The sequence below is a fragment of the Heterodontus francisci genome, unplaced genomic scaffold, assembly GCF_036365525.1.
Source record: "Heterodontus francisci isolate sHetFra1 unplaced genomic scaffold, sHetFra1.hap1 HAP1_SCAFFOLD_121, whole genome shotgun sequence".
Taxonomy (NCBI): Eukaryota; Metazoa; Chordata; class Chondrichthyes; order Heterodontiformes; family Heterodontidae; genus Heterodontus; species Heterodontus francisci.
In genome coordinates, this window is record NW_027140425.1 from 3,698,325 (window position 1) to 3,717,964 (window position 19,640).

At 43.5% G+C, this 19,640-nt stretch overlaps 2 non-coding genes across 2 annotated transcripts; both read left to right on the forward strand.

The window, feature by feature from the left end:
- The first annotated feature begins 9,368 nt into the window (after positions 1–9,368).
- Positions 9,369–9,459, forward strand: trnar-ucu (transfer RNA arginine (anticodon UCU)). Its single transcript is given in 2 exon segments — positions 9,369–9,405; positions 9,424–9,459. It is a non-coding gene; the product is annotated as a tRNA-Arg (tRNA).
- A 9,371-nt stretch (positions 9,460–18,830) lies between these two features.
- Positions 18,831–18,902, forward strand: trnaw-cca (transfer RNA tryptophan (anticodon CCA)). The gene has a single exon. It is a non-coding gene; the product is annotated as a tRNA-Trp (tRNA).
- Positions 18,903–19,640: the final 738 nt, after the last annotated feature.

Below are 19,640 nucleotides of genomic sequence, written 5' to 3' on the forward strand. Positions count from 1 at the left end.
CGTCGCTGGCTCGATCTCAGCTCGAGTAATGTGTCCCGTTCTGGGCACCAGGCTTTAGAAAGGACATCAAAGCTTCTGAGACAGTTCAGAGGAGATTTACTAGAATGATACCAGAGATGAGGGGTGTCAGTTCTCTGGACAGGCTGGTGAAGCTGGGATTGTTCTCCTCAGAGTAGAGAAGGTTAAGGGAAGATTTAATAGAGGTGTTCAGAATCATGAAGGATTTTCATAGGGTAGAGAGGGAGAAACTATTTCCACTATCCTGGGGGTCAGTAACCAGAGGACACAGATTTAAAATAATTGGCCAAAAATGTCAAGGGGAGGTGAGGAGAGATCTTTTTACCCAGTAACTGATTCGGATTTGGAATGAATTGTCTGACAGGGTGGTGGAAACAGATTCAATTATAACTTTCATAAAGGAATTGGACAAATATTTCAAAGTGAAATTCTCCAGGATTATGGGGAAATAGGCAGGGGGTTGGACTAATTGCATCCTTTTGTCAGAGAGTCAGCAGAGGCACAATGGGGCCGAATGGCCTCCTTCTGTGCTGTATGATTCTGTGAACATAAGAACGAGGAGCCGGAGTCGGCAAGTCAGCCACTCGAGCCTGCTCTGCCATTCAATACAATCATGGCTGATCTCATCACGGCAGTTCTTGTTTCTTGCCAGTAGATGTCACTTCACTCCAATGCAGTGAAGTTTACAAATCTGAGAGAGACACAACAGGAAAGAATTGTTCACATTATCGTGAATGTGTGGGATTTAGAAATACTGGGAGTGGAGACGAGTTATTACTTGTCTACTCGATCCCCATAGCCCTGTAAAATTATTTCCTTCAAGTGCCCATTCAAATTCCTTTTGTAATCCTCGATTGTCTCCATTTCCACCGCCTTCGTGGGCAGCGAGTTACAGATCATCACCAATCAGTGTAAAAAAATTCTTGCGCACATTCCCCCTGTATCTCCTGTCCAAAACCTTCAATCTGTGTCCCCTAGTCCTTGTACCAATAGTTAACGGGAACAATGTTTCCTTGCCAATTTATTTAAAACTGTCATAGCCGAAAACACATCTATCAATTCTCCCCTCACTTTCCTTTGATGCAGGGAGAACTACCCTAGCTTTTCCAAACTAACCTTGTAACTAAAATCCTCCATCCCAGGATCCATTCTGGTGAATTTCCTCTGCATCCTCTCAAGGACGCTCACATTCTTTCTTAAGTGTGGTAAGCAAAACTGGAAGCAACACGCCAACTGGGGCCGAACCAGAGCTTTATAATGGTTCAGCATAACTTCCCTGCTTTGCACTCAATGCCTCTTTTTTTCAAGCACAAGATCCCATATGCTTTGCTAACCACTCTCGCAATATGTCTTGCCACCTTCAAAGATTGATGCACATGAACCCCAAGTCCCTCTATTCCAACACACACTTTAGAACTGTGCCATTAAGTAAATATTGCCTCTCCCTATTCCTTATGCCAAAATACATCACCTCACACTTGTCACTATTAAATTCCATCTGCCACCTGTCTGCCCATTCTGCTAGCCTATCATTGTCCTGTTGCAGGCAGTTCATATCATCCTCACTGTTTGCCACTCCTCCAAGTTTGTTGTCATCGGGATATTTTGAGATTCTACTCAATATTCCAAGATCCAAGTCATTTATCTTTAGCAAAAAAAGCAGTGGTTCTAGCACTGACCCTTGGGGAACACCTCTGTCGACTATCCTCCAGTCTGACAAAGAATCATTTCATAAGACTCCCTGTTTTCTGTCCTTAAACCAATTTTCTATCCAATTGGACACTGACCCTCCTATACCACGAACATCAATTTTGTAAACCCCACTTTTATGTGGTACCTTGTCAAACGCTTCCTTAAAATCCATATAAACAACATCCACTGCATTCCCTTCATCAAGCTGCTCTGTTAGTTCATCAAAAAATGCAGTTAGATTAGTCTAGCATGAACTCCCATTTATAAATCCATTCTCACTCTACTTAATTAACTCAAACCTCTCCAAGTGACTGTTGATTTTTTACCCTGATTATTCTTTCTAAAACCTTACCCACCACTGCTGTTAATCTAACTGGCCTGCAGTTAGCCGGACTGACCTTACACCCTTTCTTGAATAAGGGTGTCGCATTTGCCACTGTTTAATCCTCTGGCACCTCCCCCGTATCCAGGGAAGATTGGAAGATTATGGCAAACTCTTCCATTATCTGCATCCGCATTTCCTTTCGCAACCTGGGATGTGAGCCATCCAGACCAGGTGATTGATCTACCCTAAGCACAGCCAGCCTTTTTAGTACCTCCCTCTCTCAATTTGTACCCTCTCCATTGACTCTACTCTCTTCACTTCGACTGATATTTTGTCAAATTCCACTTCCTTAGTGATCACTGATACAAAGTACTCATTAAGTAGATTAACATTGCCCTGCACCTCTAAGCTTATATTATCCTTTTTGTCCCTAATAGGCCCGACTCAACCTCTTACTACCCACTTATCATTTACATGCTGCTCGAAGATTTTTGGGTTTCCTTTCATGTTGACTGTCAGTCTATTCTCATAGAAATAGAGAATAAGCAAATATAGAAGATGTAAGTATTTCCCATCCTTGATGAGGTGGAACTTTCTTATGTTGTGGGTGGTAATGACTTGGCCCACGAGTGTGGTGGAAGCAGAGACAATCGATGATTTGAAAAGGAAATTAGATGGATACTTGAAGGAAAGAAACTTGCAGGAGGAAAGGGATCGAGCTGGTGAGTGGAACTGACTAGATTGCTCCTGGGAGAGCCAGCATGGACGTGATAGGCCAAACGACCACCTTCTATGCTGTAAATGACTCTGTGTTGTTTCTCAAATTCAATCCACTGGTGCTTGGTAAATAATTTCAAAGTAAATTGTGCAACTGGAAAATCAGAACCAAGGCAAGGGACGCATAATGAAGCAGAATTGCTGAAACCCGGGATTGAACCAGGAACCTTTATATCTTCAGTTCAACGCTCTCCCAACTGAGATATTTCAGCCCTACATTAACAGTGTCTTGTTGTCCTTGTTTTGGAAGAAAATACATACATTCAAGTTTTCCAAAAAATTAAAGAACACAACATGTGAGTAATATTCCCCATTGCTTTCTCAGTCCTGATGGATTGTGAAGCGGGAGACAGCCAGAAGTGCCACTGAGCCGCACAGACCCCGAGCTGAGAATGAAATGAGTTCAAATTCAATCTTTCATAGTGAGATGCTGCTGAGAGGTAAGAGTCCTGAATCAAAGCGAGACTTGCTCATTTCAAACACTCCCTGTACTCTCTGCTCATGAAGCCTTAAAAAAGGGAAAAACAGAATGGCATTCAAACTCACAACCCTGCCATTAAAAGTCTCATATTCGACTGACAGAACTGTCACTTCTACTCGGTCTCTTATTGGATGGATGCAACTCCAACGCAGGGATGGCATTCAAATCCTCCCATGGGTCCACATGTCAGACTGAGTTCCATGTTGCAGACTCAAGCAAAGGAAATCTGCTCAGTTCCAGAACTATCAGCGAATTGAAGCTGATTACGATCAACATCATCAGAGGTCAGAACTACCTGGTGAAAGAAGACACCCTGAAGAAGGATCCACAATTATTCAAAGGGATCGACAAAGTGAAAAACAAGAAAATCGATGAGTCAATGCAAGCCAAACAACAGAAACACTGAAGAATTCCATTCCATTCCAGTCCAGAACCCAGTCCTGTTGTTTTTGGAGTCAGGTCACAATTACAGCAACAACTTTATATTCCCACTTGGCTATCTGTACATTTAGTTAATTACAATTTTGTCGACAAGCTCTTTGAATCCAGTTGTCTGGTCCTCAAGCCAGCTCCGCATGGAAGTCAATTCCACCTTCTGCAAGGCTGAAACCAATAGATAACCTTAATCTAAACATGTCAGCAGGCCAGGGCTCATCTGGGATTAGAAACCTGGATTTCTTACATGTTGATCAACCACATTCCCTAAGCAAGAATCATACCCCTAGTCCAACGAGCCACTGACCAATCAGGTTGCTTTAGCTGCTGTGGAATTTCACTGGAACCCCCCAGCCAATCATCCATTTTTTTTTCATATCAAAGCAACATCCTGCAAATGCTGAAATAAAAACAGAAAGTGCTGGAAATGTTCAGCAGCTCTGGCAGCATCTGTGCTGAGAGAAACACAGTTAACATTTCACGGCACTCACCTTTTGTTTCAGCCATCCTTTCAGACTGCTTCTGTCCATCCAATCTCACTTTCTATTCTATTCACATTCTAACCATTCACTACGTTACTACATTTTTCATGAATTCCTCATTTCTTTTAATAATGGCAATTGTGTATTTCTGGCCTTTGCTTCAGACACCACCACAAGTGGAATCATGTCTCCATCTACCCAATCAAACCACTTCGCTGTATCCTCACATTGCAATGTTTCTTGAACCCTGACAGAGTTTCTGCTGCTTGATTGCAGTTCTTGCTTCCCGCCAGTAGATGTCACCTCACTCCAATACAGTGACGTTTACAAATCTGAGAGAGACACAACAGGAAATAATTGTTCACATTATAGTGAATGTGTGGGATTTAGAAATACTAGGAGTGGAGACGAGTTATTATTGCACTCTGCTATTACATCTTTTATAAAGGACTCCAGCATTTTCCCCACGACTGATGTCAGGCTAACCGGTATATAATTCGCTGTTTTCTTTCTGCCTCTTTTTTTAAATAGTGGAGTTACATTAACTACCGTCCAATCCATTTGAACTGTTCCAGAGTCTACAGAATTTTGAAAAAAGACCAGAAATGCATCTGCTATTTCAAGGGCCACCTCCTTAAGTACTCTGGGATGTAGATTATCAGGCCTTGGGGATTTATCGGCCTTCAATCCCATCAATTTCCCAAACATTCCCTACTAATACAGATTTCATACAGTTCCTCCTTCTCATTAGACCCTATGTTCCCCAACATTTCTGGGAGGTAATTTGTATCCTCCTTTGTGAAGACAGAACCAAAGTATGTATTTAATTGGTCTGCCATTTCTTTGTTCCTCATTATAAATTCCCCCGTTTCTGACTGTAAGGGACCCACATTTGTCTTCACTAATCTTTTTCTCAGCACCTATCTATAGAAGCTTTTACAGTCAGTTTTTATGTTCTCTGCTAGCTTACTCTCATACTCTATTTCCCCCTTCTTAATCAATCCTTTTGTCCGCCTCTGCTAAATTCCAAACTGCTCACAATCTTCAGGTTTGCTGCTTGTTCTGACCATTTTATATTTCTCCTCCTTGTATCTAATTCTTTCCTTAATTTCTTTTGTAAGCCACAGTTGAGCCACCCTTCCTGTTTTACTTTTGCACAGACAGGAATGAACAATTGTTGTAATTCATCCATGCGCTCTTTAAATGCTAGCCATTGCCTATCCACTGTCAACCCTTTAAGTAACGTTCCCCAATCTATCATCGCCAACTCCCGCCTCATACCTTCATAGTTTCCTTTGTTTAGATTCAGGACCCGAGTCTCTGAATCAACTCTCTCACTCTCCATCTTAATGAAGAATTTTATCATATTATGGGCGCACTTCCCCAAGGGACCCCACACAACAAGATTGTTAACTAATCCTTTCTCATTACACAATACCCAGTCCAGGATGGCCTGTTCTCTGGAGGTGTAAAACACCTCTATCAATTCTCCACTCAATCTCCTTTGATATAGGCAGAATAATCCTAGCTTTTCCAACCTAACCTTGTAACTAAAATCTCCCATCCCTGGAACCATTCTGTTAAATCGCCTCTGCATCCTCTCCAGGACCCTCACATTCTTTCTAAAGTCTGCTGAGCAGAACTGGAAGCAACACTCCAATTGGGGCCTAACCAGATTTTTATAATGGTTCAGCATAACTTCCCTGCTTTTGTACTCAATGCCTCTATTTATAAAGCCCAAGATCCCATATGCTTTGCTAACCACTCTCGCAATATGTCTTGCCACCTTCAAAGATTGATGCACATGAACCCCAAGTCCATCTATTCCAGCACACTCTTTATAACTGTGCCATTAAGTATATATTGCCTCTCCCTATTCCTTATGCCAAAATACATCACCTCACACTTGTCACTATTAAATTCCATCTGCCACCTGTCTGCCCATTCTGTTATCCTATCACTGTCCTGTTGCAGGCAGTTCATATCATCTTCACTGTTGGCCACTTCTCCAAGTTTGGTGTCATCGGCATATTTTGAGATTCTACTCTGTATTCCAAGATCCAAGTCACTTACCTTTACCAAAAAAAGCAGTGGTTCTAGCACTGACCCTTGGGGAACACCACTGTCGACTATCCTCCGGTCTGACCAAGAACCATTTAATATGACTCGCTGTTTTCAGTCTTTAAAACAATTTACTATCCAAATGGACGCTGACCCTCCTAATCCATGAACCCCAATTTTGTTAACCACCCTTTTATGTGGTACTTTATAAAATGCTTTCGTAATATCCATATAAACAACATCCACTGCATTCCCTTCATCAGTATTCTCAGATAGTTTATCAACAAATGCAGTTAGATTCGTCAAGCATGAACTCCCATTGATAAATCCATGCCCACTCTCCTGAATTAACTCAAACCTCTCCAAAGGACTTGATTTTTTTCCCTGACCTGTTGATCTCATGCTGATAGCAAGCTCAGCAAAGAGCATGTATTTGGCAATGTCACGGTCATCCATTTGGCCCAGTCAACAGAGTCACCGCTGACTCAAGAGGGCAAACATGCTGCGGATCCCTGCACGCTGGTGTACTTCCGCATTCGGCACTCTGTCCTGCCAGGAGATGCCCAGTATCCATCTGAGGCAGTGGAGGTGGAAGCTGTTCAGCCGCTTTTTTTGGCTTGTATAAGTTGTTGATGCTTCTCTACTATAAAGGAGGGTGCTGAGAACACAAGCCTGGTACACGTGGAGCTTTGTATTTTCGGTCAGTTTGCTGTCGGTTCACACTTGTCTTCTCAACTTTGACATGACAGCTGCAGCATTGGCAATCCTGGTGCTGATTTCAGCATCAAGGGCCAGATTGCTGGTGATTGTTGATTGAAGGTATGTGAAGCTGTTGACAACCTCCAAAGTGAGGTTGTCGATGTTGATGGAAAGTGGAGTCTCTACGTCCTGGCCCGTAACTTTCATCTTCGTGATGCTGATTGTCAGTCCAAACTCTTTGCAGGCCAGGGAGAACCGATCGACAAGCTGCTGTGACTGAACTTCATTATGGGATGTCAGCACAGCATCATCAGCAAATAGCAACTCACAGACTAGGAATTTACCCACTTTAGTCTTGGCGCACAGTCTTGCCAAGTTGAACAGCTTGTCGTCAGCTCTGATGTGCAGGTGAACACCTATATCTGAGTAATTGAAAGTGTACAATAGCAGCATGGAGAAGAATATGCCAATTATAAAGGATGTGATAACTAGACAGTTCGAAAATGATGACATGATTGGGCAGAGTCAACATAGATTTATGAAAAGGAAAACAGGTTTGAAAAACCTGTTGAGATTTTTGAGGATGTTACCTATAGAACAGATAAAGGAGAACCAGTGGATGTGTGGTATTTGTATTTTCCTTTGGTAAGGTCCCACACAGGAGGTGAGTAAACAAAATTAGAGCACATCGGCTTGGGGATAATATACTGATATGGATTGAGAATTGGTTAACAGACCGAAAACAGAGAGCAGGAATAACGGGTCCTTCTCAGGATGGCAGGCTGTTACTATTGGGGTACTGCAAGGATCAGTGTTGGAGCCACAGCTGTTAACAACCTATATAAATGATTTGGATGTGGGGATTAAATGTAATATTTCCAAGTTTGCAGATGACACAAAGCTCGGTGAAGTGTGAGTTGTGAGGAGGATGCAGAGAGGCTTCCAGGAGACCTGGAGAGGCTAAGTGAATGGGCAAGAACATGGAATATAATGTGAATAAGTGTGAAGGTATTCACTTTGGTAGAATAAACAGAAAGTCAGAGTATTTCTTAAATGGTGAGAGGTTGGGAAGTGTCGATGTCCAAAGGGACCTGGGTGTCCTTGTTCCTGAGACACTAAAAGCTCTTGTGCAGGTGCAGCAATCAATTAGGAAGGCAAATGGTATGTTGTACCCACACGAGGGGTCATGAGTACAGGAGTAAAGATGTCTTGCTGCAATTGTATAGAGCCTTGGTGAATCCGCACTGGAGTATTGTGTACAGTTTAGTCTCCTCATCTTATGAAGGATACACTTGCCATAGAGGGGGTGAAACAGAGGGTCAACAGACTAATCTTTTATTTGCATTTATTTCATTTCATCTCAGTTTGTTCAGTTTGCTTACCTACTGTTTTTTTTCAGGTTTGTACTTCCTGCTGTTCAATATTCAGTCCATTAACACCTAAGCTGTACTAATGCTTTGTCTTTCAACACACCATTAACATATTGTTTGCCTTTGCTGCATGACCTTTTGGTCAGCTATGTGGCCTTGTCCAATCTACACCTTCTCCTTTGTTATCTCTTGCCCCACCCCCACCCCACTTGCTTATAACCTGTGACTTTTCTAATATATGTCAGTTCCGAAGATGGGTCACTGACCTGAAACGTTAACTCTGCTTCTCTTTTCACAGATGCTGCCAGACCTGCTGAGTGGTTCCAGCATTTCTTGTTTTTATGTCACCAGACTAATCCCTGGGATGGTGGGATTGTCTTATGAGGAAACTGGGCCTGTATTCCTTAAAGTTTCGAAGAATGAGAGGTGATCTGATTGAAACTGACAAAATTCTTACAGGGCGTGACAGTGTGGATGGAGACAGGATGTTTTCCCTGGTTGGTGAGTCTAAAACCAAAGGACATCGTCTCAGAATAAGGAGTAGGCCATTTAAAACTGAGATGGGTGGAATTTCTTCACTCAGACGGTGGTGAATCATTGGAATACTGTGCCCCAGAGGGCTGTGGCAGCTCAATCATTGAGCATGTTCAAGACAGAAATTGATAGAAATCTTGATACTCATGACATCAAGGGATATGGGGATAGCATGGGAAAGGGGCTTTGAGGTAGATGATCAGCCATGATCGAATTGAATGACAGAGCAGGCTCGACGGGCTGAATAGCTTACTCCTATGTTCCTCTGTTCCTAAGAGAGTTGGCGCCAGCGCGCAGCCCTGCTTTACCCCACTGCTGATCTTGAAAGCGTCTGATGTTGCTCCATTGTAACTGATGGAACTGTGCATGTTCTCGTAGAAAGAAGAGATGATGCCCAAGAGGTCAGGAGGGCAGCCTATGTTCCATTGCAGTTTGAAGAGGCCGTCTCTGCTGACAAGATCAAAGGCCTTAGTGATGTTAATAAAAATGTGTGAGGCTCTGTGGCGCAATGGATAGCGTGTTGGACTTCTAAATAATGATTGAGACGATATTCAAAGGTTGTGGGTTCAAGTCCCACCAGAGTCAGATTTTTGGACCAGAAACAGAAGATCACAACGGAACAACAAATGAAGAAATGCGCCAAAAGCACAGATTCGGAGACAGAGCGAGAGAGAGAGGAGCAGAGCAGGGGAAAAAAAATCGAGGAGTGACGTCACAATGGAGAGTGAGAGCAGGGAAACGGAGAGCCGCTGGGGTGAGTATACAGGATTTGGTTCTTTCTTCGGTGCAGTGGAAGGAGCTGTTTGGTGAGGATCTGGTAAGCTGTGACATCACAGGCAAGCAGGTAGTTGATTGGTTTGGAAGAACCGACCTGCTTGATGCGCATCTGGTAAGTGATTAAGATCCATTGTGGTCCTCACGTTTAAAATAGTAAACAAACTAGTGGTAAGTTTAATAAAATATGCAATAAAATGAATAATTGAATAAAATATTTAAGTAGTTAATTGAAACACGTTAAGGATGACAGGACAGGTGATGTGTCACAGCTGCAGCATGTGGGAGTTCCTGGATGCCAGTGTGATCCAGGGCAAACAGGTCTGCAGTAAGTGTTTGCGGCTCAAAGAGGGAGAAAAAAGGAATGTAGTGGTAGTAGGGGACAGTATAGTAAGGTGGATTGACTCTGTTCTCTGCAGCAAAAGCAAGAGTCCAGACGGCTGTGTTGCCTGCCGGTGCCAGGATTCAGGACATCTGCTCAGGGCTGGAGCGAAACATACAATGGGAGGGGGAGGATCCAGTCGTCGTGGTCCATGTCGGTACCAAAGACATCGGCAGGACAAGGATAGAGGTTCTGCAAAGTCAGTGTGAGGAACTAGGCACCAAATTAAGAAGCAGAACCTCAAAGTTAATCATCTCTGGGTTATTACCTGAGCCATGTGCAAATTGGCATAGGACAAATACAATTAGAGAAAGTAATGTGCGGCTGAAAGACTGGTGTGGTAGTAGTGGGTTCTGGTTCATGGGGCGTTGGCACCAGTACTGGGAAAAGAGGTGGCTGTACCGTTGGGACGGTCTACACCTGAACCGTGCTGGTGCCGGTGTTCTAGCGAGCCACATAACGAGGGAAGTAGAGACGGTTTTAAACTGAATAGTGGGGGCAAGGGATCAAATTTGGGAAGATATGGTGAATCAAGGAGGAGAGACAAGGCAAGAGAGAAAGGTATAAATATGGGAAATGATAAACAGACTGTGACAGGAAGGGACAGAATGTACAAATCTAAGAGTAAATAGACAGATAAGGCAAGAGGTGACAAAAATAATAAAAGGACAAAACTAAATGCTCTGTATCTGAATGCATGGAGCATTTGAAACAAAACAGATGAACTGGGAGCACAAATAGAATAAATATGTAGGATCTGATAGTCATTACAGAGACATGGCTGCAGGGCGACATAGATTGGGATGTGAATATTGGAGGTGACATGGCATTTTGGAAGGACAGGAAGCTAGGAAAAGGTGACGGGGTAGCTCTGTTAATTAATGATGGTATTAGCGTAATAGAGAGGGATGACCTGAGTTCTGGAGATCAGGATGCAGAAGCAGTTTGAGTACAAATGAGAAATCATAAAGGCAAGAAGTCACTTGTGGGAGTGGTGTACAGCCCACCGAACATTAACCACACTGTCAGATGGGATATAAAGGAAGAAATAATGGCAGCTTGTCAGAAATGTACTGTGATAATTATGGGGGATTTTAATCTACATATAGATTGGAAATTCAGATGGGCAGAGGTAGCCTAGATGAGGAGTACATAGAATGTTTTGGGGATAATTTCTTGGAACAATACATTATGGAGCCAACCAGAGAGCATTCTATACTAGACCTGGCATTGTGCAACGAGATAGGATTAATTAATGACCTCATAGTTAAGGTGCCCCTAGGTAGTAGCGATTATAATATGATTGAATTTTACATTCAGTTTGAGGGAGAGGAGAGTGGGTCCCAGACTAGTATTTTAAATTTAAATAAGGGCAATTATAAGGTCATGAAAGCAGAGCTAGCTAAAGTGAACTGGCAAATTAGGTTAAGGGATAAGTCAATAGAGATGCAGTGGCAGACATTTAAGGGGATATTTCAGAATACACAGAATAGATACATTTCAACGAGAAAGAAAAGTTCCAAAGATGGGACTCACCATCCATGGTTCACGAAAACAGTTAAAGATACTATCAAACTTAAAGAAAAAGCCTATAATTGTGCAAAGGTGGGAGGCAGGTCAGAAGATTGGACAGAATATAAAAAGAACAGCAAAGAATGACTAAAAGATTGATAAGGAAGGTAAAATTAGAGTATGAGAGAAAGCTCGCAAGAAATTTCAAGACAACTAGTAAGAGTTTCGATAGATATTTTGAAAAGAAAAGAGTTAACAAAGCGACTGTTGGTCCAATAGAAAGTGTGTCTGGGGAATTAATAATGGATAATTAAGAGATGGCAGATGAATTGAACAGATACTTTGCATCGGTCTTCACTATTGAGGATACAAATAACATCCCAGTATGAGCCGTATATCAGGAAATTGAAGGGATGGAGGAACTCAAGAAAATTACAATCACCAGGGAAGTGGTACTAAACAAATTGTTGGAGCTGCGGGTTGACAGGTCGCCAGGTCCTGAATTGGCTAGTGAGATAGTTGATGCGCTGGTTTTAATATTCCAAATTTCCCTCGCTTCGGGAAGGTTCTGTTAGATTGGAAAGTAGCGAATGTAATTCATTTATTCAAAAAGGGAGGGAGACAGAAAGCAGGAAACGACAGGCCAGTTAGCTTAACATCTGTCTTAGGGAAAATGTTAGGAGCGATTACTGAAGATGTTATAGCAGGGCATTTAGAAAAAATTAAGGTAGTCAGGCAGAGTCAACATGGTTTTTTGAAAGGGAAATCATGTTTAACCAATTTATTGGAGTTCTTTGAGGGAGTTACATGTGCTGTGGATAAAGGGGAACCAGTGGATGTATTGTATTTCGATTTCCAGAAGGATAAGGTGCCATATCAAAGGTTATTGCAGAAAATAAAAGCTCATGGTGTCGGGGGTAACATATTGGCATGGATAGAAGATTGGCTAGCTGACAGGAAACAGAGAGTCAGCATAAATGGGTCATTTTCTGGTTGGCAAAAAGTAACGAGTGGTGTGCCACAGGGTTCTGTGCTGGGGCCTCAACTTTTTACAATTTATATAAATGACTTAGATGAAGGGACCGAAGGTATTGTTGCTAAATTTGCTGATCACAAAGATAGGTAGGAAAGTAGGTTGTGAAGAGGACATAAGGGGGCTACAAAGGGATATAGATAGGTTAAGTGATTGGGCAAAGACCTGGCAAATGGAGTATAATGTGGGAAAGTCGAAAATTGTCCACTATGGCAGGAAGAATAAAAAAGCATATTATCTAAATGGTGAGAGATTGCAGAGCTCTGAGATGCAGAGGGATCTGGGTGTCCGAGGGCATGAATTGCAAAAGGTTAGTATGCAGGTCCAGCACGTAATTAGGAAAGCTAATAGAATGTTATCATTTATCACCATGGGAATTGAATACAATAGTAGGGAGGTTATGCTTCCGCTATACAGGACATTGGTGAGACCTCTTCTGCAGTACTGAGTACTGTACTGGTCTCCTTATTTGCGGAAGGATGTAAATGCATTGGAGGTAGTACAGAGAAAGTTTACGAGACTAATACATGGAATGGGTGGGCTGTCTTACGAGGAAATATTGGACAAGCTAGGCTTGTCTCCGCCAGAGTTTAGAAGAGAAAGAGGTGACATGATTTGTTATTTAATTTATTAATTAACAAATTAGCTATCCTCCAGTCTTCCGGTACCTCACCCGTGGCGAACGATGATACAAAAATCTCTGCCAGCGCCCCAGCAATCTCATCCCTTGCTTCCCATAGCATCCTAGGATACATCTGATCAGGCCCTGGGGATTTATCCACCTTAATGCGCTTCAAAACCTCCAATACCTCCTCCTTTGTAATGTTGATATGCTGCAGGATATCGCTGTTCCCTCCCTTGAACTCACTAGCTTCCATGACCTTCTCCACGGTAAATACAGACAAGAAATATTCATTTAAGACCTCGCCCATTTCGCGTGGCTTCACACACAGATTGCCACACTGATCCTTAAGGGGACCTACTCTCTCCCTAGCTACCCTTTTACTCTTAATACACTTATAGAATCTTTTGGGATTCTCCTTTATCTTATCTGCCAGGGAAATCTCATGGCCCCTTTTCGCCCTCCTAATTTCCTTCTTAAGTATACTCCTATATCCCCTATACTTCTCGAGGGACTCGCTCGATCCCAGCTGCCTATACCTGACGTATGCCTCCTTCTTTGTCCTGACCAGACCCTCAATATCCCTCGTCAACCAAGGTTCCCTAAACTTGCCAGCCTTGCCCTTCCATCTAACAGGAACATGCTGGCCCTGAACTCTTCCTATCTCACTTTTAAAAGCCTCCCACTTGCCAGACGTCCCTTTACCTGTAAACAGCCTCTCCCATTCAACTTTTGAGAGTTCCTGTCTGATGCCATGGAAATTAGCCTTCCCCCAATTTAGGACTTCAACCTGAGGACCAGTCCTATTCTTTTTCATAACTATCTTGAAGCTAATAGAGTTATGGTCACTGGTCCCAAAGTGCTCCCCCACTGCCATATCAACCACCTGCCCATTCTCATTTCCTAAGAGGAGATCGAGTGTAGCCCCTTCTCTAGTCGGGCCATCCACGTACTGCTTCAGAAAACTATCCTGGACTCACTTAACAAATTCTTCCCCATCTGATCCCTTAGCACTAAGGCAGTCCCAGTCAATATTAGGGAAGTTAAAATCACCTACTATTACAACCCTATAATTCCTATACCTATCTGTGATTTCCCTACATATATGCTCCTCCACTTCCCTCTGACTATTGGGGGGCCTATAGTATAATCCCATCAAAGGGATCACCCTTTTATTATTTCTAAGTTCTACCAGTATGGCCTCACTGGACATTCACCCCGGGATATCCTCTCTAAGTACTGCCGTGATGTCCTCCCTAATCAATAGTGCAACTCCCCCTCCTCTCTTACCTCTACCTCTGTCACGCCGGAAGGATCGGTACCGCGGAACATTGAGCTGCCAGTCCTGCCCATCCCTCAACCACGTTTCCGTAATAGCTACAATACCACAATCCCATGTACCGATCCATGCTCTGAGTTCATCTGCCTTACCTGTAAGGATACTTGCATTAAAGTAAATGCAGTTTAGCCCACCAGACCTTCCACGCTCCCTGTCCTGCCCCTGCCTGGCCTGCCTACTGGACTTGCTTGCTTTAACCTCTCCATTTGCCTCAACTATCTCATCGGAGAGACTACTACTTTGGGTCCCACCCCCGCTGCAAGACTAGTTTAAACCCTCCAGTGTATTACTATAAAATCTCCCTACAAGGATATTGGTCCCCTTCCAGTTCAGATGCAACCCGTCCCTCTTGTACAGGTCACCTCTGCACCAGAAGAGATCCCAATGATCCAAGTGGCGCAGTGGTTAGCACCGCAGCCTCACAGCTCCAGCGACCTGGGTTCGATTCCGGGTACTGCCTGTGTGGAGTTTGCAAGTTCTCCCTGTGTCTGCGTGGGTTTTCTCCGGGTGCTCCGGTTTCCTCCCACAAGCCAAAAGACTTGCAGGTTGATAGGTAAATTGGCCATTATAAATTGCCACTAGTATAGGTAGGTGGTAGGGAAATATAGAGACAGGTTGGGATGTGGTAGGAATATGGGATTAGTGTAGGATTAGTATAAATGGGTGGTTGATGTTTGGCACAGACTTGGTGGGCCGAAGGGCCTGTTTCAGTGCTGTATCTCTAATCTAATCTACCTGAAGCCCTCCCGCCTTCGCCAGTCTTCAGCAATGCATTCATTTGCCTAATCCTCCTATTCCTACCCGCACTAGCACGTGTCACAGGGAGTAATCCTGAGATTACAACCCTAGAGGTCCTGCTCTTTAACCTTCTGCCTAACTCCCTATATTCACTTTGCAGAACCTCATCTCTCTTCCTGCCTATGTCGTTCGTACCAATATGGACCACGATCTCTGGCTGCACACCCTCCCCTTTCAGAATTTCCGGCAGCTGCTCCGAAACATCCTTGACCCTAGTATTAGCAAGGCAACATACCATCCTGGAGTCTCGTTTGCGGCCACAGAAACGCCTATCTGCACCCCTTATGATAGAATCCCCTATCACAATAGCTCTTCCACCCATTTTCCTCCCCTGCTGTGCAGCAGAGCCCTCCGTGGTGCCACGGACCGCGCTGTTGCTCTTTTCCCCTGGGAGGTCTTCCCCCCAACAGTAACCAAAGCGGTGTATCTGTTTGAGAGGGGGTTGGCCACAGGGGACTCCTGCACTACCTGCCTGCTCCGACTATTCCATCTGGTGGTCACCCATCCCTTTTCTGCCTGTGCATCCATTACCTGCGGTGCGACCACCTCACTAAACATGCTATCCATGACGCCCACAGCTTCGTGGACGCTCCACAGTGAAACCACACGCAGGTCCAGCTCCATAATGCGAGTAGCCAGTAGCTGCAGCTGGATACACTTCCTGCACACATGGTCGTCATGGAGACTGGGAGGGTTCCTGAATCCCCACATAGCGCAGGAGGAGCATATCACGGGACTGAGCTCTCCTGCCATGACTTACCCTTAGATTAATTAGTTACTCCCTTAATTAAAAAGTACTAATGACACTAGGGGCCTTGTTCTACCCACTACAATCTAAAGTCCTTCATAAGCTACACTGAATAAAAAAAACACTTTAGTAGTACTCATCTTATCAGCAGAGGTTTTTTTTTCAAGTAAAAAAACTTTGCCCTTTTCTTTAAGATATTTAAATACACAAACAGCAGTGACTCACCAACCAATCAACTTTCAGCTCTCCTCTGACATCACAGTTGGCTTCTTTTTTTTCAAAACTCCAGCACACTGTAAGAGCTCCACTCCACTCCTGGAAGGTAAGAGACTGGGCCTCGATCCTCGGATTGGATTTATCGGCTCCACTCTCAACGTTCTCCTTATATCGGTCCATATAGGTCAGCTCCGCTCCGCTCCTCTCCGCTCCCGGAAGGTAATTCACCAGCTTTTGCAGAAAAGTAGGTCTTAAGCTGTTGCAGTACCTGTTAGAAAGATAGTCTAAGCTATTCTGAAGTCATCTTCCAATGTCATCTACATGGAAGCAGGATTTTAGAGATCTTTTAAAAGCACTTCAATCTTGTTAATAAAAAGTCAGATGTAAATTTGAGAACTCTGATCAGGCTATGCTAAAAAGTTACATACAATTAAGAAATAAAATACAACATTTAAAATGTCTGAACTCCCTCTGAAAGTTGACCACTGCTGCTGCCGGTGTCTTCCTGGAATAGTGGAGCTGTTGTGTCAACAGAAAAGTCTTTCCCGAGCAGCCTGTTGGTACCGGCTTTAATCCAACCCAGGTAAAAATCAGGGTACATTGTGGGCAATGAGCCCAAATTGCTGAACTACAGGTCCCTGTCACTTTAAAGAGTGGGCTGATGCGATTATGATCAGAGGCTCCTTCCAAGCACATTTCTCACCACCACAACTTCCAGATGCTGGTGTTAGTGTGTGCATGTACCGGCAGTTGCAGTGCTGTTCAGACCCTCAACAGCAGTGAAAGTCTCAGAGTTCACCGCGATTGGGGCTGTAAAATCCAGGCCAATATCTCACAGTCCTGTTAGATTTGCTCTCCCTCTGTACAAAATCAAACTCCACACATTGTCTTTCACTCACTCCTGTTTCCAGCCCTGATGGTGCAGAAATCCCCTCTCAAAGGTACACAATCCAGTTGATTTCTGATCAAATACCTCCTTCCTCATTCAATAGAGGAAACAGAGACATGAACAGGAGTCAGGTGCAAGAAAGTTTCACCAACAGAGCAAAGAAAGGCACCAACAAAAGTCACACCTACTTTCCAAATCATTTCACTGTAATATTCTTTCACTTGTTTTGTAAGATGACTGCAATAAATCTGAAAATGAGCACCATGAGGTTTGTGTTCACTAGTCACTTGTTCTCCTGTGTTTGTCTGTCAGGTTTGTAATACAGTTTGTATTGGATATTGAAGAGAATCTCTTTTAAAGATGATTGCACATCGTACGGTGTTTAAAGCAACCAACTTGGAAAATGGCAGAAAATGAATGTTTCAATACCTGTGTGACCAGATTCTTCCAATGCTTTTCAACAGCTCGATTGATGATGCTTGCAATCTGTATCCTGTGGAGAATGGGAGAGGAGATTAAAAACATGGTGCATGAACAGGACAGACTGTGTAAAATGGGAGCACAGAAATACTGCCACCTCATTGAAAGTTAATGAGATTTATTCGAAGTCAGACACCTGTCCACAATGAACAAGTGAATACATTAATTGTCCACTTTCAATCTAACTGGGACTGAGGTTCCAACAGAGATGTTTTCTGGAAAATACCTGCTGCAGTTTTAAAATTGATGAACTGGAACATCTTACACTAACTTTCAAATAACTGGAGTGATTGTATAGTTCTCATAGTGGAGAGAAGGAGTTGTTTATAAATATAAGCAGAAAAACACATTTGTGGATTGGTGAATGAGCTTTATCTTTCTGAAATGTATTTGTCCATTGGTTGCAGGTCACTAGAAATTCTTTTTTACATTTCAATTGTAGCAGCAGCAGTTAGCAGCAAAATGTCTGATTAATCAGAGTAGTGGGTCTCGGAAACACTTAAACAGCCGAGACCCTGTAAAACAGAACTCCAAGTTATAGTTTAAATAAGGCACTGAACTGACAGAGCGGTAAAGGCCTGCTCAGGTCAGGAAAAAAAACCCGACCCGAACCTGACAGAACCACATTGGACCCGAGCCTGACCCGGCCTGAGTATCTCCATTTATTCCCACGCCCAAACTAACCCGAGCCTTACCCGACCACCGGAATGTTCACTTTATCTACCTCCCGATTCCGAATCGACAGGAAGCTGCAGCATGAGCGCAATGACGTCATAGAGATGCTCACTTGCTCACTGCGCAGACTCAGAGTTTCCCTCCTTAATGACCCGGACTCCCGGCTTTGGTTGGCTTTTCAACTTTTGACACTTATTAAACTTAACTTCCCAGCAAAGTTAAATGTAATACTTACTGTGTGTGTCCGACACGGACTCAGACCAACCTGGACCCAGCCTGACCTGAACCTGACCCAACCTGACCCGAGCCCGAAAGCCAGAACCGGAAGAGCGACCCGACATGACCCGAACCCGACACAGGTCGTCGGGTTCAGATCGGATTGCAGGCCTTTACAGAGTGGAGGTCAGATGAGGATTGAATTAATTTCAATCACTGAATCTAAACAAGAAGTAAATCTGTCAGGAATGGAACCACTTTGCTTTATATGTGAGCTTGTGGCACAACGGTAGCGCGTCTGACTCCAGATCAGAAGGTTGCGTGTTCAAATCACGTCAGGCTCAGTTGCGTTTTACAGCAGCTCAAGTTCCTGGATTTTATTTCAGAAGAGAGTTCGATCAATTGGAATGTTCAGTGAATGGTTGAATTTCAAGATCAACTTCAATAGATTAAAGTCCTGATTTCTGGTTCCGTTCCATTTCCATGCTCAGTTCTTATTTTACACTGTTTTATATCAGAACAATGTTTCCGGGATGTGATGTGTCCATTGTTTGTACAATTGCTCTGTCACCCAGTGTGAGAAATAAAACACAAACCGCCCAGCGTGCGGCTCAAACCCATACCTGGCTCTGTCTATAGGCCGCTTAGTTCAGTTGGTTAGGACGCAGTGTTGATAACAACAAGGCTGTGGATTTGATCCCCATGTGCGCTGTCACATGGTCAGTCAATAATTTGACACATTTTTGTTACGCTTAAAATCCAACTTTTGGATGCAAACAAGTTTACATAAAATGTCAAAGGGAATTTATTTTGAATAACATCCATTGCATCTTTGTCACTGATCTGGAGTAACACAGAATTCTTTCCAATTATCTTCCGTTTGCTGATAAACGTTGAACTCGTGGCCTGTTCTCGTTAATGGTCACGAGCAACAAAAACAGACAGAGCGAGTCTGGCCACCCAGAGATGTGGAAAAGGCTTCAGTTTGGGACAAATGCAGCAAATCAAATGTTCACCCGGCCCCGAGAGAGTCAAAAACTGGGGGAAAGGACACAGGGAGATAGAGAATAAGCTAAAGCAGA